Source organism: Sminthopsis crassicaudata, chromosome 3 (genome assembly GCF_048593235.1).
Source record: "Sminthopsis crassicaudata isolate SCR6 chromosome 3, ASM4859323v1, whole genome shotgun sequence".
In the NCBI taxonomy this organism is placed as follows: Eukaryota; Metazoa; Chordata; class Mammalia; order Dasyuromorphia; family Dasyuridae; genus Sminthopsis; species Sminthopsis crassicaudata.
This window is the reverse complement of record NC_133619.1, coordinates 275,728,374-275,755,411: the sequence shown is the minus strand read 5'-3', so window position 1 is coordinate 275,755,411 and position 27,038 is coordinate 275,728,374. Positions and strand designations below refer to the sequence as shown.

The window sequence follows — 27,038 nt, the reverse complement described above, 5'->3', positions numbered from 1 at the left end:
AAAATCTGCCAGAAGTATGGTTGAATTGACCTATGCTGCATTTGTTACCTCCATTCCCTCATCTTTCAAGTTGCTTCTCAGCCCTTCAATCTGTATTTCAGTCCTACTATTTGACTAAAACTTTCTTCCAAGATTACCAATGACCTCTTTTTTTTTTTTTTTAATATTTTGCTATCTTTTGTTTTATATCACCAAGATTTCCCTCTGTATCCCTCTTCTGTCTGCCTCATCCCAGACTACCACCATAATAAAGAATATTTTAAAAAGAATTATTTTTTGAACAAAGCTGAACAACATATCAAAAAATTCTGACATCATATATAATATTTTGCACCTGTGGAGCTCCCAGTGCTTCAATGCAATTGGGAAGGGGACTAATTTCATATTTCTTCTTTGGAGCCAAACTTGTTCTTTATAAGTGGTTTTGGTTCTTTGGAGTTTTTTGGTGCTTCTTTCTTACTTTATTGTAGTTATTGTATATATTATTTTCCTGGCTTTGCTTACTTAATTATATAATAGTTCATATGAATGAATCTTTCCAGACTTTATATCATTTCTTATAATCCAGGAATATCCCATTATATTCATGTAAAGATAATTTGTTGAGATTTCTAAACTGTTAAAGCCAGTGGCCTTTTCTTGGTACTCTTCCTTTTTGACCCCTCTGCATCATAATGTCATTGAGCACCCCCTCTTCAAGAAATCTCTCCTCCTTTGGTTTCTGTTACACCATAGTTCTCCAACCTATAAAACAGATTATTCTCAATTCCCTTTTCTTGATCATTATTTTCCTATTCATCAAATGTTCAGGTGGGACAAAATTCTGCCCTAGGCAGAGCTTATGTCTCTTCATTCTTTCCACTGGTAATTTCACTAGTTCCCAGGGGTTCAATTATGATCTTTATGCAGATGACAAATATGTATATCTCTGTATGGGTGTGTGTATCCGGCTCTGATTTTTCTCCTGAATGAGTCTTTGTATGGCCAATTGTCTCTTGGACATTTCCTTGGATGTTCCATGGCATCTCAAACTCCTTATGTTAAAAAAAAAAAAATTCTATTCACTAGATTCTAGTGAACTCACCCTTTCTCTAGACTTCCTCATTGCTCTTTAGGGGTACCACTGTCCTCTCAGTCATCCTTGATACTTTGTTCTCATTCAACTACTATATTTGATCAAGTCTTGTGTCTGGCTAATCCATCTCTACTTTTTTTGCATTTGTTTCCTTCCTTCCAGTAGCATGCTCCTTCCCCATTTTGGGGGTCTTAACATCTCTTATGAAGACTACTGTAACAGTCTCCTAATTAGTCTCCTTACCTCCAATCACTTCTCTGCATAATTACAAAGAGACAAATTCATAAAACACAGATTTGACTACAATGCCCTTTCCTACTTTCCTATAGGATAAAATCAAAACCCTTCTTGGACCTCCACAATTTAAATTTAAAATTTAAAGCCCTCTACAATCAGATTCCTACCTAGCTTTCCAATATGTTTCACATTACTTCCTGTCTTATATTGTTATTGTATTATTTCCCAGTCAAGCTGGACTGTTTTGTTGTTCTCCACATAGGACATTCTACCTCAGTAACCATATCTTAAATGCAAGGAATTACCCCATGTTTAACAAATGCTTCCTTTTCACCTCCCCTTCTCAGAATCCCCAACTTCTTTGAAACCCAACACAGCTGCTATCTACTACACCCTTCCTAATGCTTCCATTACTCGTACTCTTTTCTTGTAGAACACGGAATTCTTAAACCTTTTTGTATATCGTGAATCCTTTGGCAATCTTGACAATGTTTTTAAACACATAATAAAATATACATGCTTTAAAAAGAAAGCAATTATTTTGAAAAAAAACAGAGTCTCTATTATACTACTTGTGTGTATGTATTCTCCACCCATTAGAATATAAACTTGAGAGCACATGTTTTTTCTTCTTTGTGTTAGCAGAGTAACCTTCCATATTGTAGGTTCTTAATATTCATTAACTTGAGCTGAACTGAGGAAGTATAGACATTGATGAGGAAAATGGAACCACTGAAATACTTAATTGTCATTAAATGAAACTTCCCCTTGACCACAGTGAAATTTGTTTGCCATTATCACAACATAAATTGTAAGAAACTTTGATTTAAGTCTGATTTTTAATTTCTCAATTTTGTACTTTCTGCATCATTAAAATCAAAGCAAATCTCAGATTCCATTCAAAAATCAAAACAAACTATCTTTCAGATGATATATGATGGCTTTTGAGAGTTCTCATTTGGCCCATTAACAACTGTTAAAGACTAGCTATGCACTGGAAAAAGTTAAGAAACAAAATAGCATGTCTGTATCATCCAGGAGCCCAAAATCCAATGGGGAATAGAAAGAGAAAACTTAACCAAAACACAAGTGACAACAATATCTCTATATACATCCAAAGGGGTACCAAAACTAAACAAAGCAAAAGGCCCGAGGCTTCAAAGGATGGGGAACTCAAGACTGACTAAATAGAATTCAACCAAGTTATCAATGAAATCAGTGACTGAGTTGTCCTTCTAGGCATGTACAGTGACCTACTTCTGGATGAAGCAGTTATTTATGCTTCCATTTCTAGTCCACAGACAATGAACAGAGTATAGGTTCCTCTATTTGACAGCTTCTGAAGATATGTGCCAGAAACCTCCCATAGAAGAGTTGTCTAAATACAGATGTAAGCCATGATTGAAAAGTTACAAAATAGCACATTATTTCTCTTGTAAACAGGATGGATGCTTCAACCCATTTCATAGTTAGAGATAATGTCACCCTGAATATCTTTGATAGCAATCACTTTAGGCAATCTTTCAGTCTCTTAGCCATCCCAATTAATTAAAAGGATATTTCTATTTTTTTTTCTAAAAGGAAAGAGGCTGAGTTCTTAATTGTTGGTTTGATTTCTGAGTCCCTAAGGGATTAAGTGGGAGAAACCTTGATTTAAAAAAAAAAAATTTAAAGCATGTTTTCAAGAGACCCTTGAGAATCATTCCACATTATTAAGGGAGAAGACAAAAAACTGAAGTCATGATTAGAAGAAATATACAAGGGAAAGCTAAAATTTAAAAACCATCTAGTACAGCCCCTTTTCATGTTGCAGCCAAAAAATGTACGAGACTGAAGTAAGGAGTTAGAAAACCTCAGTCATAGTTCCTTAATTTATTAGATATGTGACTTTTGGCCCAGTGGCCTCTTCATGCTTCACCATCCTCATCTGTGAGATGGGAATAATACCTTTGTTACCTGCTTTACCCTATTACTGTAAGCATAAATGACATAGTGTATGTGGAAATTATTTTAAGAAAATCATTTCTTGTTTTGCCTAACTATACACGTATAATCTAGATTAATTAGCTGCCTTCTAAAGGAAAGGAGAATGGAAGGAAAGTATTTGGAACATAAAACTTATAAAAACAAAAAAGCTTATAAAAATAAAAATTTTTATTAACATGGAACTGAGAAGAAATGTTTTATTTTAAAGAATTATTTCTGATTTACTTGTCCATGCTAGATATCCAGTCATCTGGCTTGAACTCTAATCCTTTCCACTATGTCATTCTTCTCTAACACTTGTAATTCTACTGGATGATTCTCTGAACCAATGATTCCATAATAAGAAAATCCACTATGTTAACTCTGACACTCAGGAGTTCCAATTGGTGACCTCAGTTCCTTTGCTCAGGCAAAGATATTAAGTTCCATAGAGGCAAAGAAATGGTTAAGTGAAAACTCTCTTGGTTCCCTTTATCTAAAGATAGCCAAGTCTGGGTCTGAAGTCAGGAAACCCTCAGTTCAAATTCTGCCTCAGACATTTATTAGTTGTATTGTTGGTCAGTTTTATTTGACTCTTCAACCCATTTGGAATTTTCTTGGCAGATGTACGGCAGTGGTTGGCCATTTCTTCTTGAGCTCATTTTACACATCAGAAAACTGAGGCAAACAAGGTTAAGGCCCAGGATCACACAGCTAGAAAATGTTTAGGCTTTAGGTCTTCCTGAGTTAGAGTTCAGCACTCTACTCTAGACGTCATCTCCTGTACCACTAGCTGTCCCTTATTAGCTGTGTGACCCTCTAGCATCTGCCTCAGTTTCCTTAACTGTAAAATGAGGATAATAATTATATATCTAACTCCCAGAGCAATGCCTAAGATCAAATGAGATGTTAGCATTTAATATTGTTTCTGGGCACAAGCAAACACTTGATACTTTTTTTAAAGATACTAGTGAAAGATATTTGCTTTCACTAAGGCACACACAATGTTTTGAGTCATCATGGCTCCAGAATAGATCTCCTGGAGGACAGTAAAAATGTGTTACTTATTGGGTCCTGTGATTAAGACAATATTTTTTAATAGTTTGCTTCAGTTACATCAGTAACTTTCCTATGGAGAAAGCAGTGTGGTGCTATAGAATGAGGAATGGATCTGGAGACAAATAACTTGGGTTTTAAACTCACCTCTCCTACCTATTACCTATGTGTCAATTAACAAATTTCTCTGGGCCTATTTCCTTGATTGTGCTACAGGTTCTCTAAAGTCTTTTCCAGATCTGTTTGTGATAAAAGAGGAAGGTTGTAAAATAAAATGAATAGAAAGAGGAGGATAAAATTAATGACAATAATTACCTTCCCCAGCTCTAAATCTATGGTATTTTGATATCAAGAAGGCTACAAGGAAACTGTCACTATAAATTCTTATAATGACCAATTTGAACCTTGGAGAAAAACAAAGATGATGAAACTGCTCTCTTGGTAGAGGTGGGGGACTAACGCTGAGGAATATTGCATACACTGTCAAAGGATCACAGAAAATTCCTGATTGAAAGCTGAAAGGGATATTACAGGTCATCCAGCCTGACCCCTTCCACTGAGGAATGAGGATGAGAAAACTGAAACCTCTAGAGGTTCTATGACTTGTTCATTACACAAATAGCACCTCTGAGATCCAAACCTAGACTCTAAAACTTAGTGCACTTTCCACATTATCCTGTCAGACCAGATTACTATGGCACTTGGTCTTTATTAACTGTTTTTCTTTGTTATGAGGGAGGTGAGAGGAAGGGTTAGGGTTAGAGCTTTGGGGGTTATATCCAAAAAGGCCCCAATAAAATATATTTGAAAAAAGTAAAATATACCATTATCTAGAATTACAATTTAATTTCTGCACACCTGCATTGGGATCTACAACTGTAGAAGGATTATTTGTTGACAGTTTAATCCTGAGGAACTCCTACTTCCTGAGATTGACTCCCTGGGTACAGAATATTTGAATTTGTAACCCAGGTGATGCATTATTATCACATATTCAAGATATTATAAAAAATAAACACCTTAGTGGCTTGAGCTTTTGTTTAATTTAACCAAATATTATGGTTTTCATCCTCCCCCTTTATTTCCTCCTACACTTCCCCAACACCTAGTTTTTCCTGATTACTCTCAAAGTAGGAAGAGGGACTCAAGCAGCCTTTTCTCTTTACAAGGCATTTTGTTCAATGTTTTACATCTGCCAGGTGCTCAAAAGGACAGTGATGACTCCTGTGATCAGTGCTCTTATTTGCTCTGTCTGACAATGGGTTCAGACCTGAAATATGGGCTTTGTGAGACTTGAAGGATAGAGATCAGTGAACTAGAAAAAAATGCTCACAAGGTCAAGTCCAAGCTTCTGTCATCTAAAGCATATGCCATTCCCCTCTCCAAATACTCCAATATCAACAAGGCAGCGGTCTGTCAGGGTAGTACAGAAAAAATGGGGTTCTCTAAATACCTTTTAAATAAAGCATTGCTAAAAGAGAATACCCTATGTGTGGATACTAAATGGATGTTCAGACTTGTACTGCTAGCCGAGAGGCAGAATTGAGCCAGTGAGTGTTGGCCACCAGTTAAGATGGGGTGATTTAAGAGAAACCTTGGAAGATGTGTATCTTCTGACACAGAATAAAATGAACAGAACTAGGAGAAAAATCTATACTATATATTGAGAGTGTCTCAAACTTAAAGCCTCATTAATACTTGGAATATTTCACATAAACATTGTAAAAAAACAAACAGCTTTTAAACTCTTAAGAATTCTGATCAACTCAATGACCAACCATGACTCAAGAGGCCTGATGATGAAGCATGCTACCAATCCTTCTGACAGTGCAGAAGAAAAACATTTTTGGATACAGTATGGGAAATTGTTTTGCATATTGATTAAGCATTTTTGTTATATTATGCTTGATTATGCATATTTGTTACAAGGATCTTGTTTCTCCCCAGGGAAAGAAAATAAAGGGTTATTAACTGAAACAGATGGTTAATCTTTAAAATAAAAAAGTAAAATTAAGATGTCACCCTCATAATCTTATTGAGCCTTTCCTCTACTGCCAATGAAGGAGCCAAAACAATGAACTGTAGGCTTACCTGAAGTCAATGATGCAAAGCTTAGACAAGAATAAAGCACTCAACCAGATGCTATTTCTATATCCAAGGCTCCTCTCTATAGCCCTTTGAGTGATACTCATTTTTAATTCTTCAGAAACCATTGTATTCTAAATCTGGACACATGCATATGTAAATATATGTACATAAATGTAGATGAGATGAAAAAAGTGAGAGAAAGGCTAGTTCTACTGGTCATCTGTCCATGTTATAAGTAATCTGAACAACAGATGTAGATGGCATCAGTAAATTATATGATGGGAAGAGATATGCTGATAGTGTAAAAATATGCAGTGAAATGAGCAGAAGCAAGTGAGCATTGTATGCAACAACAGCAATAGTGTACAAAGAATACCCGAATGACAACTATTTGGAATAATATGAACATATTATTAAGTGCTATCTGCAGAAAAAGGACAGATGTATGGAAGTATGTATTGGATGATTCTACTTGGGTCTTCTTTAACGCAGGATTGGGAAAAAGGGAGACAACTTGGAATTCAAAATGGAACATAAATAAATAAAATAAATGTTTAATAAAATAAAATAAAAGGGATTGGACCAACTTCCAAGGATCTTGAAATATATATATATATATATATATATATATATATATGTATATATATATATGTATGTATATGTGTATATATATATATATATATATATATATATATATATATTTTTTTTTTTTTTTTTAAGAGCCTTCATATAAACCTAGGTTTGGTTACTGGATGAAACAGAAAGGAATAGGAACCCCAAGTTCCAGATGGGTTTTTCAGGCAGGACAAGGAGATAAGTCACCACCATTAACAGGAGAGTAGGCAGAAGCTCCCTGGAATCTTTCCCCAAATAACAAAAGAACAGAATCTTCTCCTAGTCTTCCTCTTCCCCTTATTTTGAGTCTGATGAGAACTCTCTTTATACAATGACTTGTTTTCCCAGGTAGACTGTAAGGTCCTTGAATACAGGGATCCCATCACTTATTTCATTTCCCAAATGTTGTATGCAAATAATACATGCTTAGTAAATATTTTAAATAAATAATAACTCCCTTTCCTCTATAAAGCTGAAGAAACAGGCATTTGTGCTTTAAAATGAAAGAGAACTTCAAAGCTTATTTACCTCATACTTTTGCAGGGAACATTTGGACTCTGAAATAACTGCACTTTTGAAAAAAGAGAGTGAGTAGGGGGAATAATAACAGAGCCCTGTTACTCCTGGAAACTTTGCCTACTGATTTAAGATACTGGGAAAACTCTGACAACAATTCAATCAAGTAAAAAACAAACCTTAGCTGATAATTCCATATAATAGGCAATTAAATGCAATATATATATATATGCATATATATATTTGTATACACTATATAGGTGGACTATATGTGATTAGGGATATCTAGGATCACCTATTCTGAGAACCTTCACCACGATGGGACACAGAGGAACAGCTTTGACATGGCACCACCTGGGCTTTCTGCCCTTTCCTTCTATCCCCAATCTCCCACTAAATTTGCCAGGGGGTCCCAAAATTCCTAAATCCTATGATTCAAAGTGACAACCTCAATGAGCTTCAAATTACTCAGGCAGCTAAGCTTCAAAGTTAGAAGTCAGAAAGGCTCAAATTTCTAAATTCAAATTTGGTATGAAACACTTATTAGCTGTGGATGCCTGGACAAGTCCCGTAACGCTGTTTGCCTCAGTTTCCTCATCTGTAAAAGGATCTAGAGAATTAAATGGCAAACCACTCCAGTAGCTCTGCCAAGGAAATCCCAAACAGGGACATAAAGAGTTGGACGCAAGCGGAACAACAAAAATGAAGACTGAATGAAATGGCCTAACTCTATCGTCTATTCTGTCACTAACATTGTGACTTGTTTAATGTTTCTGTGATATGAATTACACTAGATTTCAAGCCAGATCAAATTGCTTCAAAACTTCACTATTGAATTTCTTAACCCTTTCCTAATGGAAAGTACTTTATTCTTACATACTTGTTTATATTACTATTGGTATCTTACTTAGGTAGGAGAGGACAGGAAGTCTCATCTAAAATCTGTTACCCCTCCAAAAGCCAGTACAACATTCTGAACACAATAGGTGCTTAAAAGCTATCTGTAAATGAAATATAGGCAATCTTCCCTTTCCTGCCAATTGTCAAGAAAAAATGGAGAAATCATTTTTTCTAACTGGATTTGACTCCACAGTATACCTGATACTTATACTTTGCACAAATTCAGTTCCCTTCTCTCACTACAGCTATGAAGTTGCAAGTAATAGATTGGAAGGCAGGAATGGGTTACATTTTCTCCTTTTTCTTCTACCTCCATGTGCATTACCATGTGCTGGGGTAAAAAGAATGTAAGAACAACAAGAGTTCATTCCCTTTGCTGATATGTAAGATTTTCACTTTCTAATGATTTTTTTGGGGGGGGGGAGGTGTCTCTCCCTTCCCCCAATTCAGCCCCTCCCCCATGTCAGGTTCAATACAGACTGTGTTGATTGCCCTAGATCTCGTTTAATTGGGCACCAATGCATCCATACAGTACTAAAGAATCCCTCCCTGGCTTAGAAAATGGCCTGCCCCCAGCGAGGTAGTAAGGCTGTCCTCCCTCCCTAGCTTGGTAACTGATGGGTTGCCTGGCAGGTAGAGAATGTTGTCCATTCACAGCTAATGATCGCCTCAGGCACTAACTGATGGAAGATCCAGGAAGTCTGCTGAGCAGTAGTGTGCAGCCCAGGATAATTGTATGGACCAGTTTAACAGAGGGAATTTGCAATTGGGAGTGAGACAAACACACATGTATAAACACACATGCATATACAGCATATATGTGTATGTATGTATTTGCATGTCTTTTCTCTCTCTCTCTTTTTTCTTTTCTTCCTCTTTTCTGCTTTCTCCTCTTAGCACTTAATGCTTATGAGTTTTGGAATGGGAAAAAGAGTGTTACTTCATTTGTTTTAATACATGTAAAATGTTTATTCATAAGTCAAAGATTTAGCTCTGGAAGGGAATTCAAAGATCATCTAGTCCGGTTCCTCTCATTTTATAGATGGAAAAAAAACACCCCCTAAGGCCCAAAGAGGTCATGTGATTTGTTTATGTCAGAGTTGGGTAATGTGCCGTGCTTAGGGCACAGAGCGGCAGAACCAACCCAGACACTATGACTCCAAGTACAACGTCACTTTCCACCAGGACATACATATTGTTTTGTCACAATAGACACTTCTCAACAAACATACAAACAAAACCAGACAAAAATACATGGCCCTGAAAAACAATTAAGCAAAAGCAGTACAGGTAGAATTTTAAAGCAATATATTTGCAACAGCTAATGTTAAAACTAAACACCAAGAAGATGAAAAGTAGGTTTATAAGAGCATATCATTAACATGTTCTTCCCATTCCCTGAACCTTTTATCTGGTGGAGGACAAGACATAGGAACAATAATAAACTTTAACAAAATGAAAGATGATATCAGAATGAAACAAAGGCCAAAGTGCATACCTTCAGTGCTATAATAAATACATTAGACAGCAACATCTCCTTTGTTTTCCCTGTTTTTTAGAAAACAATGCTACACCCAACTCCCAAGTTTGTACCTGTAACAGCGAAGGCAAGGGAGGGTGAGCCTGGGGTGGGGGTGGGGGGTTCAAAGGAGAGCTCCGGGGCTTCCATAATTTCAGGCCAAGGAAAATGACAATCATTTCCTTAACACTGGAGCCTTGGATTGGAGCCTGACTTCCAATAATACCTACCCCCTTTTGCCTGCTTCCAATCAGAATATTCCCTCCTAACCCTCTGAGAAAGTAAAATAAGACATTAGACTTTCAATAATCTCATATTGTGATGATCAGTCAAAACCCAGAAAAGAAGACCAATTTATAGAAATTGTATCTGCCTCACTAGGCGGCTAAGGAGCTAAAAAGAGCACTACTGCTCTGCTTTGATGTGTGAAGTTGCCGAAAATGACAAAAGCAAAAAAAATATTGTCTATACACATGGGGTCTTTTCAAAGGGAGAGGCTGCACTAGGAGAGTACTCTGTCAGTTCAGTTCAGGGTAAAAAAAAAAAAAAAAAAAAAAAGCAGAAACAAGCATATGTTGAGGCCACATCAAAGCTATTTTTATTATTTTTTTGGCTATTTTAGGTCGGAATTTCCATCATTTTTTGTTTGATTTGTGCCTGGCTAAGTTTATTTACAGAATCATTCTTTAATGGGCCCTCTACTTTGTTCTTCAAAGTTGGCTCTCCCCACTTCTCCATCTCCTTTCCATCTTTTCTCCGGCTATCAGGGCTCTCACCTTTGTCTGTTTACCTCCCCCCCCCATTCCACAAAGTTCTCGGGTGAATGGCCTCGGCCTTCATTAACCCCTCGCTGGCCAGAGCCTTTTCTCTGCCCTTACTAATTGTCCCCCTTTGATCAGACCCTTGTTTTCAGGTGGAAGGAAGGGGAAAGGCCCTCTTGACCACTTTGGCTGGCTTTCCACATGAGCCTGAAAATGCCTACAAATCTGAAACAGCTGCCTGGCTTGCTGGGGTCTGATTGCTAAAATATGCCGACTTCTCCCCCTTCTGCCTCCCCCCTTTAATCTGTTTCATATTCACAAATTAAGCATTTAGTCTAGGTAATAAATCAGGAGCAGTTTACAAGGCTCACACGAGACAAACAAGCGGAAAAGGGCAGAACACAGTCCCCTGGAAGGAGACGAAGTGTAGAGGGGAGGACGAGTTTGGAACTCCCCTGGGATTCTAACAAGAGCAAACCCAGAGCCTCCTGACGGGCTGCCAAGACACACACTTTCTCCGGTCCCCGAGCCACCGAGTGTTCGGTCCGGGAGGAAATCCTGAGCCACCAGCGCGGCCTGTAGGGTCAGGCTTCAAACTCATTAACCACCGAAGCCCTCGGGCTGAAACCCAAAGCGCTAGGCCCAGCTGCGCCCCACCCGGCCACCTCCAGCCCCACCCCGGCTTCCACCCTGGACACCACCCGGCGTGCCCCGCCCTCCTTAGGCAGAAGCCCGTAAAACTCCCCAGGCACCCTCCGGACAGGCCAGCCTCAAGTTAGCACTCCCTTCCAGGGACAAAAATCGGTTCTTTTCCACTTCCCTCCCGGCCTCCAAACCCCGCCGCGCCGCGCCCCGCCCCCACCCAGAAGCCCCAAGCACGCCAACGGCCCTCGGCGAAGCAAACCTCACTCAACCTCGGGCCTCGATGGCTTTCATCTGCTCTCCTCACTACGGCGTTCCCGGCCTAGGGTTTTAGGGTTCCCCCAAAACTTCCAACATTCCACAGACCTACGTTCCTCGGCTGAGGCCGCGGGAAGAACCGTGTCCCACTAGGCCGAGCACTGCGGGATGGCCCTTAAAAGTGCGGGAAGCGGCCCAGGCCTTAGTGGCGAGAGCGGCTCCCTGCTGCAGACGGGCAGTCCGCCCCCCGACCTGCACAATGAGGTCACAGAGCGGTTACCTCCGAACCCCACACCCGGAGAAGGCTCTGGGGGGAGGGAATGGAAGCCGCCCCCGCCCCCGATTTCTCTCCTCGCTCTCCGCTCAGTGGCCTTTCACGACTCAGGTAGCAGGCCGGCTAAGATCAAGTTCCCCGAGGATGCCTGAGGAGGAGGAGCGGACGGAAGGGCGCTGCGGCCACGCAGCCCCCGCTCCTCGGCCCCGGGACTGCCGCGGCCGGCTTGGGCTCCCGAGTCCCGCCCGGGCTCGACCTAGTCCCGGACGCGACCCCGGCTCAAGTTTCCTATCGATTTGCATGACGAGTCAACTGGGCTCAGCGTCAGCCTCGGGGCAGTCAAAGGGACCCGGCTTCAGACCCCGCGGAGGGGGGCAGTGGAGGGGCGAGGGCCCAGCCCGGCCATTCCACCTCCCCTAATCCGACCCGGGCGGCGAGAGTGTGTGGGGCGCCCCCGCCTCTCACCGCCCTCCTTCCCCTCCCGCACACACATTCAGACTGCGAAAGCCATTACCGCCGCCGCCGCCGCGCGAGAGACTTTTTAAATATTTACAGCCCCGCTCTCTCCACAGTAGCCAGATCCATCTTGCAGCTACGAGCGATGTGCAGAGAGCGGCTGGGGCGCGGAGGGAAGGAGGGGGGAGTTGCAGGAGGCTGAGGTTAAAGGGGTTCTGTATTTTAAATGTTTGGGGGGCAGAAACCGCCGCAGACTCACCTTCTGCACCATGAGCCAAGCTTCCCCTTCTCTCCAACACACGCGCGCTCACGCACACACACACACACACCCACACTCACACACACATACACACATACTCACATACACACACTCACACACAGACACACACACACGCACACACACACTCAGTTTTTCCCTGGTCCTGAAGCCTGCACCTTTGCCCCCCTCCCCCCCACCACATCACCACGCGGCGTTCTGCACAGTGATCGAGACAGCAAGGCAAGGGAGCAAAGGAGGTGAAGCCCGCTTGGAGCACGCCCAGATCCGAGCAGGGGCAGAAAGGAAACGGGCAGGGGAGGGGGGGGGGGGAATGGGATGGGGACGGAGGATGGAGGAGAGGGGATGCGGAAGGAGGAAAAGGCCGATTTAAAGCTTCTTGCACGAAAGAGCAACACAGACCTGCGGCCGCCCGCCTGGCGAAATTTGATGAGATCTCTCGGCGAGGAGGCGCTGTCAGAGACTATTTATCTCTCGCCGGAGTGGAGGCTTCTTTTCCCACTTCGCCTGTGAGTAACAATGGCAGCGATCAGCAGCTTTTCACGCGCTTCAGTGGATGAATGGATTGCGGAAGATGCCTGCGCTCCGCTCAGATGGCTTTCTGATTTGCCCCCTCCTTTCCTCCCCTCACCCACCCACCCCCGCCTTTTGCGCCAGCCCCCAGCCCCTAAAACCGAACTTCGGGGGTCAGCAAAAGCTACTCTCGCCCTTAATGTTTAGAGCCCTCTCCCGAGTCCTACATCTGCTGCCCCCCACAAGGCTTCCCCCTCACCTCCACCTCTCTCCTCCCCAGTTCTCCCGGTCCCGGGCCTTGGCACCCTGCCACCAAGTGTCATTAAGGGCTGAAATCTGACCCAAGACTCTCCTCCCGGAGGCCCTTCCCGCTCCCTCCTTCCTTTTCCCCCTTCCCGAGTTACCCCCCACACACACACACACACCTCCCAGTTGGCAAGTTTACTTTCAAGGAGTTGGACCGTGTTTCCACCGGAGAGGCGGGCCCAGTGCGGGGCGGCTGGGAGGGGCAGGGGCTGGGGTGTGAGGTGTGTATTTAGCCAGCACACTGGCCAATGGGAATTCGCAAACTCCAGGCAGAGAGCCAGCAATCGCTCCCGAGTCATCAACCCACCCCCACTGCCTTTGTTGCTGCTAATCCGCCTGGGAGACCCTGCGGAAGACGCACACTAACCAAACCTCCTCACTAAGGTCCCCACCACTCCCTCCTCCCACGCACCTTCTAGAGCTTTACCACCCAAAGCTACATACAATTCCAAAAGCCGGAAGAATCGAGGCAGCTCCCAACGAACCGAAAGCGCTCTTTCTCGGATCTCGAGGCTTGGAGGTGCTGGGGAGTTTCATCTCCGTCTTTTGGAAGTTTGTCTTTAAACCATGAAAAATAGGACCAGTAAACGCTCCGGCACTTCGAGGCCCTGAGCCAGGATGGTCCAATAGTGCCTAATTCCGGGCTGATGGGGATGAAAGGAGGGCTCTCAGAGAGGAAAGGAGGAAGAAGCCCTCGATTTCCTTTCTCTTTGGCTTAGCTAAACTAGACTCTTTCAGAATATTATTCTGAAGGGACAGAGACAGACGATCAGACTGCATAATCAGCAAGATGGATGGAGCATGCATAGATGGAGAAACTGAGAGTAGGCAAGAGTATGAAGAAGTGGAAGGCAAACATAGGCAGATGCAGACGTGAAAAAAGATTCAGTAAGAGAAATAGCCCCTCTCAGAGAAAGACGATGTACACTAGCATAGAAACAAGGAGAAGAGAGAAATGAAGCAGAGTAACAGGGACATTGAGCAACAGAAACAGTGAATAAGACCGAGAGAATCAGACTCATACAAACACTAATCCTGGCTGAATATCAGGATTTTAAAAAAAAAGCAAAAAAAAAAAAACAAAAAAACCTAACTTTCCTATCAGTTTACCTTCTCGTCCCAATTGCCTGGCCTTTTTCGACCCCAGTGATTCGAGCTCTTCAACTAGCAGCCAAATGAAGGGGCTCCCTCATTTTCCATTCATTAATTCTTTCCCTCATTCATGCATTAAGCTTGGGCGCCTTTACTTTCCTCCCTCCACTCTTTTAAAACTGTAGATGAGACCCTGCTGTTGGGTTGGATGGAAAAAGAGAAAGAGGCCAGCTAGTGAAGCCAGCCTGGATGGATCAGGGATAACTACGAAGTAAGGGTGCCTCAGCACTTTTCCTAGTGCACTTACAGCACTAATAATGCTAATTTCTCCATTGAGGATCTCAATCAAGCATATATTTGATGGGAAAGGCCTAAGCACTATCCTTAACTGAAGATCAACTCTCTAAGTTTTCTGACTACAAGATTTTCATCTGCAGGAATTATGCTGACTTCCTAACCCTTTTGAATACAAGAATAAGTGATGAACTTTCCAAGAGGGCTAAGCAATTAAACCCATTAAAAATCTAAACTGTACTCTCATTGATCCTCTCCTGTAACCCTCCACACACACCCCCCAGCTCCTAAAGAATTTCTGGCTCCCTAATTTCTTATACCCTTAATTTGTATCTCCTTGACCCTGCTGGGCTCCCTCCTTTGGACACATAGTAACACTCTGTAGGACCCAGACCCCAGGACCCCAAGTGCTTTTGGCCAAGCACTTGTTCCCCTCTATAGTCTTTATGACTTGCTTTTTGCCCTCACTTCTAACTCCTATATATACTCTACCTGCCCTTCACCTGAACATGGGGAAATCTGATAGTGGCTTAAATAAAGTAAAGGGAATGGATGGGAGAGAGGCTGCAGAAGGAAAAAAAAATGGAGGAGTGGAGTCTAAAATGATGGTGATATAGAGGGGGTTGAGAAGCAAGAAACAGCAACATAGCACAAGTGACCACTTACCCTCTTCCCCCACATACACTTGAGAGAAAGAGATGCAAAGAGATAGTCTGGGCATGTGTGAATTCCCAAGGAGGAATAAAAGAAAGGGGTTGCAAAAATAGGATGAAAACTTCAGTTAGGAAACACTAGGAAGGGCATGCATTTCCTTATTCCCCTTTCCCTCCCTCCTTCCTCCCAAGGCCCAGCCTGCAACATAACAGACCTCATCATTTTCCACGGCATCTTGTTAACAGGCCCCAACAGCCTGAAGAGCATCACCAGAGGAGCAGCTGTTAGTGCCTAGCTGAGTACTTTCACAAGTCTTGTGTCTTTTTTGTTTTCTTTTAGCAATACCTTTGATTTCCCCAAGAATATTCCCTTTCCTCACCAGTCACTATTGTCCACATCATCTCCTCTCCCATTTCCTCCTGTGCTTTGTATTTATCTTAGGTTTCTGAGCAAGAAAATCACTGTTAAAAGTCTCAGGCATGACTTGTGATGCTCATCACATCTTCTATTGTGTAAAACTATTTAATAGTCAATATTAAATAAAGATATTAAAAATCAATAGTTGAACATCACTTGGGAAATAGCTCAGCCAGAGTATGGCACAGGAAGGTAATCAACTCTCTGGGAAAATAAAGGAATGCTTATTTGAGTCAAATTAAGCAAAGAATCCAAATATGATAGAGAAGAGGATAAATGTATCTTAGAAATAATTGATTTATAAATCTTAAATTTCCCATTGTGCTAAAAATGCATTTTCCCAAAAGTGCAGGAAAGAGACCAAAAAATAGCAGGTCTTCAATGCTCCATCCCCCTTTTCAGGATATTAATCAGCATGATTACAGATTCTACTTTTGTTTAACTTGGGTTTTTCTCTTTCTAGGCCCTTTTCCCTAAAAGTCAACACTCTTTCTGACCCTCAAACACAGAGTTCTCTCCAACTTCCCAAAGTACCTTCTCTGGATGTCATTTTTTCACCACAGGCACTGAACACCTTTGGCATAAGTTTATAGAAGACCAGTAATCTTAAAAGATTAGCATATCCTTTGTAAAGGGAAAGAAATTGGAATACTTATCCCCAGAACAGGATTCAGAATATTTTAAGAGGGGGAAAAAAAGAAGGCCTTAAAGAAGTGCTTAACCCTCAGGCTCACTTGGATAAAGGGGATGGATTGAGACCAGATTCTGATTATCTTCAGCCAATCAATCGGTAACATTTATTAAAAGCCTACTATGTACAAGCACGGTACTAAATAAATATGTGCAGAGAAGAATCCAAATTGAAGAAGAGAACTGTTATCAGCCAGAGGAAGAATGAACTCCTTGGATGCATTAGCTTTTCAGTAATACTATTCAGGATCAGAGAAGAACACATTTTACTGACTTATCAAAACATAGATAACTGTATCCAGTGTTTAAACAGAAACAAGTGATATCGGCCTACAATTTGGAGAACTAAAAACACCTTTTAGAGTACAAACTTTCTCTTCAGTGAACAAAGAGTAAAAGAAGCTAGAAATGAGGGATATGTTGGAGTTACCAGATTCTGCAATCAAGAATATTGTGATCAAAGAATTCGATTTAACAAATATTTATTAAGTACTTTACTATATTTAAGTTTCTGTACTAAATTCTGGGCACATAAAAAGAAAATTGAAATAATCCTTGCTCTCAAGGACCTTACAATTTTCTTCCACTCTTTGTGGAATATCAAAAACATACAAAAACTAGATGGAAAGTATATATAATTTCAAGGAGACCATGCCAACATCTGGGGGCATCAAAGCTTTCACACAGATGGACAAGCCATATAGTACTAGAGCAACCGCTCTTATACATATATAAGCCTATGAGCTAGGTTTCCAAGTTTTGCTGTTAATTTTTAGTTTCACATTTTGTCATAGTAGTCATAAAAATTAATATAGATTGACCTGGAGATGTTATTTTGGTTGTAAATTCGTTTCAATAAGACACCTCTGGAAAATCCTCAGAGCCTTGATTTGTTTAAAAGTTAGAAATGAAGGGAAGTGTTAGGAAAATGACAGTTAATATGCTGGTAGTCACAATTCTTTGTCACCTAACAATTGTCAAAGAAGCATCAAAGAAGATACTTTTTAAACCCATGACTAAAAAGTCAAGTCACCTGGTTGGGCCATGGGATAAATGTGGGCACTTTTCCAGACTTGAAACCTGGGAGAACGTGTGTTAAGGTTACAGTGCAGAGTAATAGTATAGAACAAGCAAGACCCACTGCATAAAAGTCCTCCTCAAAGGAAGAAAATTCCAAGATTTATATTGGAATATGTTAAGATGACACCTTGGGACCACGCTGTCAACACCCCCTTTGTAATCAAGACAATCCCCTACATCACCACCTCTGGATGCAACTACCAGGACTAGGACTCTAAGGGAATCTTCCCTTGTTTCTTCTTGATCTTCCAGGCCTACGTCCTCATCAGGAAGCATGGTAATCAATTTCTACTGTCTTAATGTGGCTAAGCAGCGAGCCATGCATAAGGTGTAAAGCGACCGATGGGAGCTAGTACTTCGAGACTCGGAGTACTACACATGAAAGATCGGCCCAGGGAAGCTGCAGGATTCCAGCACCCAAGTTCCTTAAGATCCACAATGCGCAGGCGCTTGGGGGTGGGGTGGGGGGGAGGCTGCGTTAAGGATTTTGAAATAGGCTTCCAAGCTGTGTCTTAGGCTGCATTGCCTTACCCTTCCCGCATTGAAAAGGAGGCACTTGGGAAGAGCAACTATCAAGGTTGCCTGGTATATCTCCTACACCCCAGCCTGTGCTGTGGCTGTGAGGAGAAAGCTAGACTCATCGCATTTTCTCTCGGGGCGGTGGGAGCTACCGGTGTCTAGTAAGAGAAAGGACAGTTCTGTGACGAGAACAGAAGTGCCCGGAACAGAGGCTCCCCACCCTTTTGGGGACCACTGGAACTTCTAAAGGCGCTCTCTGCGTTTCCTTCTCTGAGGCTTTTCTAGATGCCCTGTTCCAACAGATCCCTAGGCCTGCGTTTTTTCTTGCTGGGCACTGGCCTGATGGGGGGTAAGGGGGGTGTGATGGAGAGGGTGAATGGGGAGTGCACTTGAGCTAATAATTGTTCCTTCTCTTCGCTTATTACCCTGTTGAAATTTTAGCTTAAGGAGCTCAGGGACAGAACATTACACCATCTCCCAAGTCAAGCTCAGAACGACCTGGGGGAGAATGGGGACCAGGGAGGATGAGAGAGCTTGTGGCGGGGGTCAGCGAAGGGACTGCTCCTGGAAGCCAACAAGTTGCCGGGCAGAGATAACAGCTGGGGTGGGGGATGGGGAGGGCTCGGGCAGACACGATTGAACGGTCTCAAGCTAGAAAATTCAACAAGAGGCAGCGGCGGCGGATCCAATTAGCCGCGCCAACTGGGAAACAAGAGAGCGACTCGGCAGGCCACCGTCAATCCTGCGGGGGGAGGAGGAGAGGAGGAGCGGCTGAGGGAGGGAGCCCGGGGAAAGGCTGACGGGGAGGAGTGGGAGCAGGCTGCTGGGAGGGCCCCCGGACCTCCGAGCTGCCGAGGGCAGGGAGCCCCGGGTCCGGGCTACTCCGGCTGGGGACCAGAGCACGCCTGGTGTTTACATACAGTCTTTCCGAAGCAGGATCATATTTCAGGCCCGCCTGCGGGGAGCCCGGGGCGGGCCGGCGGCCGGGTGGAGGAAAGGGCTGGAAAGACCACAGGAGGGGGGCAGGGAGGGAAGGAGGGAGGGAGGAAGGGAGAGTAAGGGACGCGAGTGAGGCATGGCTGCGGGTGGCCAGGAGCAACGTGGTAAAGGAGCAGGCCCCCAGTAGCTTGTTTAATAATAACTCCATTCTCTGTTTTATCTACAGAAAGTGGGGAGGGATGCAGGAGGGGGGGAGGGAGCTCGCTTCAGGACGTCCGGAGCAGCCCGGGATAAGACGGTATAAAGGTTAAGCTTGGGCTGTCCCGTCCATTTTTCGTGGAAGCGCGTTTCAACGGCGGCTGAGCAGAGGTGTGCGTTCTCGAAGCGACACGCCAGCCATTCTAAAGACCTCGTTTAGACCGTAGCTCGCGAGGAGAGTCCAAGACGCTGCTGGAGCAGCCTTAGCCCCAGGGGGCGGCGCCCTTTGACCCACTCCACTCCCGCAGCCTGACCCTTGTCATTTCTCGCTGTGGGGGGGGAGGGGGAGGCTGTGGCCTCTGGGGAAGAGGGATGGAGAGTGGTGAGGAGCTGGAGCAGAGTGTCAAGCGATCTCTTTCGGAGAAGCTCTCCCCCACGGCCACCCGCGCCCGCCCTTTTTCTCCCAGGGCTGTGGGCAGCCTCCCTCGCCCAGGTCCGGAGCCGAGAAATGGCAGGCTCTAACCGCTCTGCTTCTCATCCAAGCTGGCAGGGGCCGCAGCGGGGTAACTCTGCCCAGTGCTCCCGAGCTGCGGTGGTGAGTTTCCAGCAGCAAAGTCAATCAGTAAACAGCCTCGTGCGCCCCCAGTTCCATCCCCACCCCCTCCATTCTCCCGGTGCTGGCTGGGAGCCTCACCCAGACACCAACACATCCCGCCCTCTCTCAGGCTCCCCGGCCGCGATCCGAGAAGGGAACTGCAACAAGACCATTGTGCCAGGGCCGCGGCTCTGGAAACAGTTCTCCTCCCTTCTCCGCCCCCCCCCCCCCCAACTACGCTACCCCCCACTGCGGGCTTGGCCCCTGGAGTGGGGTGTTCTGAAGGAGAGGCGCGGGGTGCAGCGAGAAGGGGAGGGCTAACTGCCGCCCCCCACCCCACCCCCTCCTAGTTGAATGTCAGCTTTGTTCCGGAAAACAAGGGAAGCATTAGGCTGCTGCCCCCGGGGGAAACACAAAACTTCTTTTTGAATCTCTGGAAGGACGGCTGACTGCGCTACGGGGCTCCTGGGAGAGAGGCCGAGACAGGAGAGGGAGCTCCAAGGGAAAAGAGTGGAGAAGAGACGGAGACACTGAAGTGAGAGACAGAGACAAAGGAGAGCGAGCCGAAGAAAGACGAGTAAGACGGAGACTAGAGAATTACGTGGAAGGGGAGAAACCCTGGGAGCCAGTGAATCCTCGGCCGTGACATAGAACAAGAAAGGCCAAGTCTGGCCCCGAGATGGGGGAGGGGAACGCGAACTAAGTCTCCAGCCAACTCGAGTTCGGCGCAAAGGTGCTGTTGTGCCGAGGGACCGGCCTGGCCAAGTGTCTGCTACCCAACCGAGTGCATGCGCGCCGGCTTCCTGCCCGGCCCCGAGCGGAGGAGCAGCCGGGGACGCTGCAGGCTGGGCCGGGATCCTGGGAGGCCGGGAAGCATTCACCGAGAAGTGGCACCGTGCCATCCTGGTGGTGGAAGCAGCCTCGCCAGACCAGGCCTATGAACCAAAGACACCACCTCTAGCTCTAGAATTAGCCGCCTCTCTATCCCGCACCACACTTCGTTTCAGCCGCACTCCGGGGGTTCCCCTCTTCCCTTCCCCCTCCTCCCCACGTTCTCCCTCTCCCAGGCCCTATCACTGGGGAAATGAAAGGGAAAAGGCTGTTAACAACTCTCTATGGGAAACCTGGAATAGGTCTTAAGTCTTTCTGGGCTTGATCCTTTGCACCCACTTAATGTTGCAGGTTGCTTTGCCTCCCAGAGGAGCAAAAGGGGAAGCTTCCAGAGTTGAGTTGGTTCAGAAAGATGATCCTGTAGTAAGTGAATCCTCCAGCAAATGTTAATGTATATTTATTTTTCCATTGATGGTTTTAATATTCTCAAACCTGGCTTCTGGGAGTGCAAATGAACTATTTATCTGGGGCAAGAGTTACAGCTTGCTGGAACTCACTTCCCCCTCATTCCCCTGCTCCTTGGTTCCCCTGCTACATTTTCAAAACCCACTTTCTCCAGGACTGTCTTTGAGAACTTTGACCCTGACCAGGGCTCAGGTCCATGTGGGAGAAAGCGGGAGAGGCGAGAACGTTTTCCAAACGTTCTCCCCTCCGACTCAAAGAGTAATTCAGTTTGAGAACCTGGTTCTCCACGTCTCTCTTTTCCTCCCTCCCCCACCCCGTCTTAACTCACTTGGTTTTTAACTTCCCCTAAATCTCCCTTCTTGCTCAGAAAGGCACAGAGGAGGGGAAACCGAGAGGAAACACGCTGCCGCTGTGCGAAATGCGGACCATGTGTGGGAACGATCCAGTCAAAGTGCAACTGCCAGCCAGGGGCAGTTATGTGGGGGTGGGGCGGGAAGAGGAGATTGGTTCTGAGTGTGGAAAGGGAGAGTCTGGGAGCTGGTTTAAGGAGAGGGGCGTCGGTGGGAGCGACAGAGCAGACACTTTTATTCTTCCGGGTGGGCAGACGTTAGGCTCTCTCCGCCCCCAGCCCCCATTCTTGTTAAGAATCCTTTCTCCCGTGTCTTTTATGGTAGGTGATGAGCTATGGAGGCTGCCAAAGTAATATCTGCAGTAGTGGGATTAAGCTAAGGGATACACTCTTAGTTTACCGAGCTGAGGCAGCGGCCCAGGGTGAAAGAGCACAAGGCCCTCTTTTCGGAGGCTAGAAGGTTATAGTAGCTTGAGTATCAACAAAGGGAGACTGGGAAGAGAGAAGAGCCAGGGAAAGTAAGATGAGCCACTGGGAGAGGAAGAGGGGGCAGCTGCTAAGAGCTCTCTGGCTGCTGTGGAATAATAAAAAATAATTAATAATGATAATAAGAAAAAAATCCCCGGGCTTTCATTTCTATAGATTTCATATGGCTGTATTAGGAAATGTGCTGCCCTTGAAGCGGCCTCTTTTGCTTGCCCAGTTCTCTTCCTTACACCCACACCCACCCCCTTCCTGAGGAAGGGAAAGAGAAAGGGCTGCAGCTGACAAATATTATCCATTCTCCCCATCGATCGGAACATATACAGATGTGAGAGCTTGATGTGCGCTGCGAACCGGTGGATCCACCCTTCTTTCTCTCCCGCTCGCTCTCCCCCTCCCGGAGGTTCAGGCTCACCGCCCCCTTCTCCTTCCCCCCCCCCCTTTGTTCTCCTCCCCTTTCTCTCTCTTTAAATAGATTTCAAGGCGCTGCCTGTTGGAGAGCAGCTGGTGAGCTCTCCAGAGAGGGGGAGAGAGAAGAACGAAGCTGTATCCGAGGTTCCCTGTCACGTCTCTCCCCCCCCTTGCCGCCATGTCCCAGCTTTCTGCAGACCCCACTTCTGTCTGGTTTCCAAAAACAACCAGAAAAAAAAGCAAAACCCTCAATACCCACAACATGATCTCTCTGGTATTTCTGAATCTTGGGAACCCCGGGCTAAGCAGGTTGTCCTGTATATATTAGGGACTAGAGAGTGAACTCTTAAGGGGACGGAGGATCCAGACTTAAAACAGTCCAAACCTTCCTTTTCCAAACACCACAATAACCCAGACCTTGTGGTAGTTTCCCATTAACCAACAATGCCAGTAGAGGTTGCTTGCTTATTTCTATTTTGCAAAGGAAGATAAATTTTGGCTGTTCCTAAAACTCAGAGGATCTCGTAACTCCTGCAGACACAAAACGGTGAGGGAGGGGGTAACTTTCCCCTCCCTCTTAAGTACAGAGACAGACAGACCGACTTCTCTTCCGCTACGGGTCTGAGTGAAGCGGCCTAGTCTCGGCTCCGAAGGGTGGGGGTGGGGCATTAGAGGCGAAGTAGGGGGAGGGGAGCAGACCGGCAGGATTTAACCAGGCTGTTCCGCTGAACCCCGGCCACCTCGCAGTCTGTCACTTAAATTATTACTCTCTACTCTGTACCCTATGCGGTCAGTACAGGCTGTTAACAGGCAGTTGCAATCAGTTTTCGAAAGGTTAGCCAAGGTCCTCCGGCTCTCGCAGACGGAAGGCATTACGAAACCGCTTTTGTATCTGCAGGCACTTTAGAGAAAAAGGGGGGGGGGCGGCGAGAAAGAAGGAACGGCAGCGCCTCCGAAGCAAGTCAGAATGAACGTGAGAGCAAGGGAAATGTGGATTTGGGAAAGGGACGGATATAGGATGGGAATTCTAAATTTCTTGAATCATGGTTACTGTCCTCCCTTTCTCCAGACTTGTTTGTCTCTCAGCAGTCCTGTGGGAAAACAGAAGTGCTAAGATAAATCCAAGGATCTCCCAGTCTCGGTGGAAAACATGGAAGGGCGAGAGCGGGAGAAGGGGGGCAGAGAAGTGTCAGAAGCTTTACTTCCTCTCTTTGGCCCGAAGCCCATACAGCACGTCCTGGTTGTGGTTGCGGCCAGAGGCTGGTGCGGACTGGAGTGTGTGTGACCTAGGAGGGAAGTGTTTGTGTACGGGATGGAGAAGAGTGCTGCTCCGTCCCCTAAGCCCAACTCCCATAGAAAGGAGCAGAGGCAGGGGAGTTCGGGCTGGAGGGTTTCCACATCCAGAGAAATAGGAAAAGGAGCTAAGAGACCCTGGCTGGAGAAAGTGAGCTAGCGAGCGCGATTCCTTTGCGCACTGTCTGAAGGAGCTGCAGCCGCTAGAAGTCGTCCATCAGCAACCAGTCCAACCTGCCAGTGATAATGTGCGATCAACACCAAATCACCCCCGCCAGGCACGATCCATCATCCCTGCAAAGCTACGGGTGCGCGCCGGGAAGTGTCTGTGCCTGGGGTGGGGTGGGGGGACTGAGCCAGAAAAGAGTTGGGGAAACTGCTGTCGCTCATACTCACACCGTACACCGGAATTCTAATTGCAACATCGCTCCTCTTCTCCCAAACGGCCTACGAGCCGATCCCCCAAGTACTTTCAAAGTTATCCAATAGAGGAGCTAGAGGCCAGATCTCCCAGAGTGCTCGCCCGCAGCCGGGTCCGAGCCCGGTAGCCCCGAGTGCTCCGCTCTCCTCTCCTTCCTTACCTCTGGAGAGGAGACGAAAGCACCTACTTCGTCCTCTCTGTATTGCTCTCCCGCCCGTCTCCCTCTCCTTGGAGAAAGCCTGGCTGGCGGAAAATTAATATTTAATATCATGAAATTGATTAAAGGCTGCGAGACAGCGGCGACTACAGGGTTGTGGGAGGGGGGCGGGGGCGTGGAGAGGGAGGTTAGAGGCTGGGAGTATAATTAAAGATCTGAGAACCACGTTGTTCCCCTTTCCCTGTCCCTGCCCTACCGAGGCTTTGTGAAGCGGGGGGGGGGGGGGGGGGGTCTGAACTGCCAGCAGTCAAGGACGGGTGAGAATAGCCAGGGGTGGAGACCGGTTAAAAAAAAAGAAAAAAAAAAAAAGCTGTTTCTAGGTTGCTCTGACTCTTTACAATCGGAGACGCAGCCCCGTGGGTGGGAGAGCGTGAGCAGCCTCCACCTCATTTCCTAGATCTGTCCCTCCTAGCTCCCCGAGCTGTCTGAGCTTCCTCAAAAAAAGGGGCGCAGCTCTTTCCAGGTTCAGTTGTACGGGGTGCTAGAGAGGAGCCGTGGGTGGGCGGAGGGCCGAGGGGAACAAGGCCGGGGAGCGGTGCAGCCAGGAAAACAGAAGGGAGGGAGGGATCGTGGGAGGGGAGGCCTGCTGCTGGACCTCAGCGCACCTGGGGCTAAGCCCGGCGCCCGAGAGCCGCAGCAGCTGCCTGTCCCTTATCGTGGCTCCATCTCTGCAGCGGCCGCGGGAGGGAGGGGGGGAGGAAAGCGCACACAGCATGCTCTCAGCTGCTCACTCGCGCTCTAAAAACCCTCCTGCCTCAGCCCCTGATATGAACGCTTCGTCCTCCTCCCTCCATTCCCCCTTCCTTCCCACTCCCGGTCCCTGTCCTACGCTTTGATGAATTCCCTGCCAAACGCCGCTTCTAGCTCCCCGCCCCCTTGTAGCTAAGCGAGAAAGCTGCGTTATTTCCTTCTCACGGAGCCCGGGCTGCAGTGGAAACAACGCTGAGTCCCTCGGGCTTCCAGGCCCTAGTGGTGCGATCCTTGCTGCCCTCTTCTACCTGGGGGGTTTCCCTGGACCTGTCAGGGCCCCCGAGGGAGGTTTGGAGCTACCTCGCAGGAACCCTAGGCGCCCGGGCCAAAAGCTGCCTAGGGAAATTCTGAGCCACTTCAAAGCTCCGGAACCCAGATCCTCCTCCTGGGGCCGCGCCCAGGGGCACCTCGGGCCTCCGGGGCTGCTTAACTGGTTCTGAGGCTCTCCACGTGAGACTGGGTTGATTCTGGGCCCGCTAGTATCTCTAACCGTCACGTAACCGGTCTCGACGGCTGCCGATAAGGTTACAGGCACAGTGCATTTTCTGGGAGAAGGGGAGAAGGGATCTCGCGCGCGCCGTGTGTGTGTGTGGGGGGGGGGACTGAAAAGGAAGTCCAAGGCTTGTTCACCCTGCTTTAAAATTTTTTCGTTAAACAAAAGGCCCGGGATGTACCGGTTCTGAAGGGAGCCGCCGGTTAGAAATCATACGGGCATTTGGGCAAGTTCACATGGTGGGAAAGTGGTGGATCCTCACGCCTGTTTTGGAAATGGGTTAGACTGAATCTAGAACACGTATGAGTTAACATTGACTTCTGCCAGGGAGGCGATTTTTTAGTAAGATGTAGCTAATGCGTGTACAAGGGAAGGGAAGCACACACATCCCTCTAAGTGTCCATCAGCAGCAGCGCTATTCACCCTAATAACCTCCACGGGGCCAGAAGATCATGACAGGCTCCAAATAGACAGCTCCCTCCGAAGGTCAGGACCAAAAAGGATTAGGAACAGACTCGGGTTTATTGCTGTACTTGAACAAAGCACTGTCAGCCTGTCTAAAATGGTGCAGGAGAGAGATAATTAAAAGGAGCTCCAGAAGGAGGGAAAGTCTGGTCCAAGTGCTGGGTGGGAGTTACCACAGGAATTCAGAGGGACAGGGATAAGCAAATAGATCCTTTATTTAGAATGATTCATGGCTTCCCTTTTCCCCCCAGTAATTTTTAAGGTATATATTCAGATTTTGTCCTTTAGTAAGAATCTAAAAGTTTCATAGAGCCCGGTTTCCTAAACTGTTGTTCTCAACCCCAAAATTATGCTTTATTATCAGTAACTGTTCACTTTATATTTCTATTTTATGTACCTATATGGTCAGGGCCATGTAAAAATTTCTCAGGCGTATGGGAAAAGTTTGTTATTCTATTCAGTGCAAGGGAGAGAGGAGAGGAAGTAGCTCAGGAAACATCATTCGTAATGGAAGCATTTTTAATATTTTTCTTCCTAGTCTCTGTGATTCTTACCAGTGGGTACCGCTCTCCCTGAGGGCTAGTTCTGACATCTATAACCGTTATGGGGAGCATGGCTGTAAAAACACCGCAGAAGACCATCCAGGACGAACAGTATTCATCAATGCCATATCTAGTTAATTGGGTCCTAGGAGAAAGCTCACACGTGGAGCATACAGATGCCTCCTCCAAGAGTTCAGGGGATAGATAACCACTCGTCAGGAATGTTGTAGAGGTGAGTCCTGCTTGAGGTAGGAAGTGGAACCAGATGTCTTCTAGATTCCTTCAGACTCAGAGATAATGTGGTTCCCTGGAGTAAAAATGGTCTCCACGGGGCATGGTTTTCAGAAGAGTGACGCAAAGCAGATTCATAATGCACTGCAGC

At 45.9% G+C, this 27,038-nt stretch overlaps 1 protein-coding gene across 4 annotated transcripts in view; it reads right to left on the bottom strand.

Moving 5' to 3' along the window:
* Positions 1–27,038, bottom strand: part of BCOR (BCL6 corepressor) — a 158,940-nt gene that overhangs the window by 98,108 nt on the left and 33,794 nt on the right. Inside the window, exons 1-2 of one of the 4 annotated variants that reach the window (XM_074300827.1) lie at positions 13,578–13,644; positions 13,042–13,146 (exon numbers count right to left, since the gene is read on the bottom strand). The exons of 1 other annotated variant lie outside the window; for it this stretch is intronic. The gene's annotated coding sequence lies outside the window, so the exon portion shown is untranslated. Of the gene's footprint in view, positions 1–13,041; positions 13,202–13,411; positions 13,428–13,577; positions 13,645–27,038 lie in introns of those variants that run through there. 2 more of the 4 variants (XM_074300828.1, XM_074300826.1) reach the window with 2 other exon arrangements.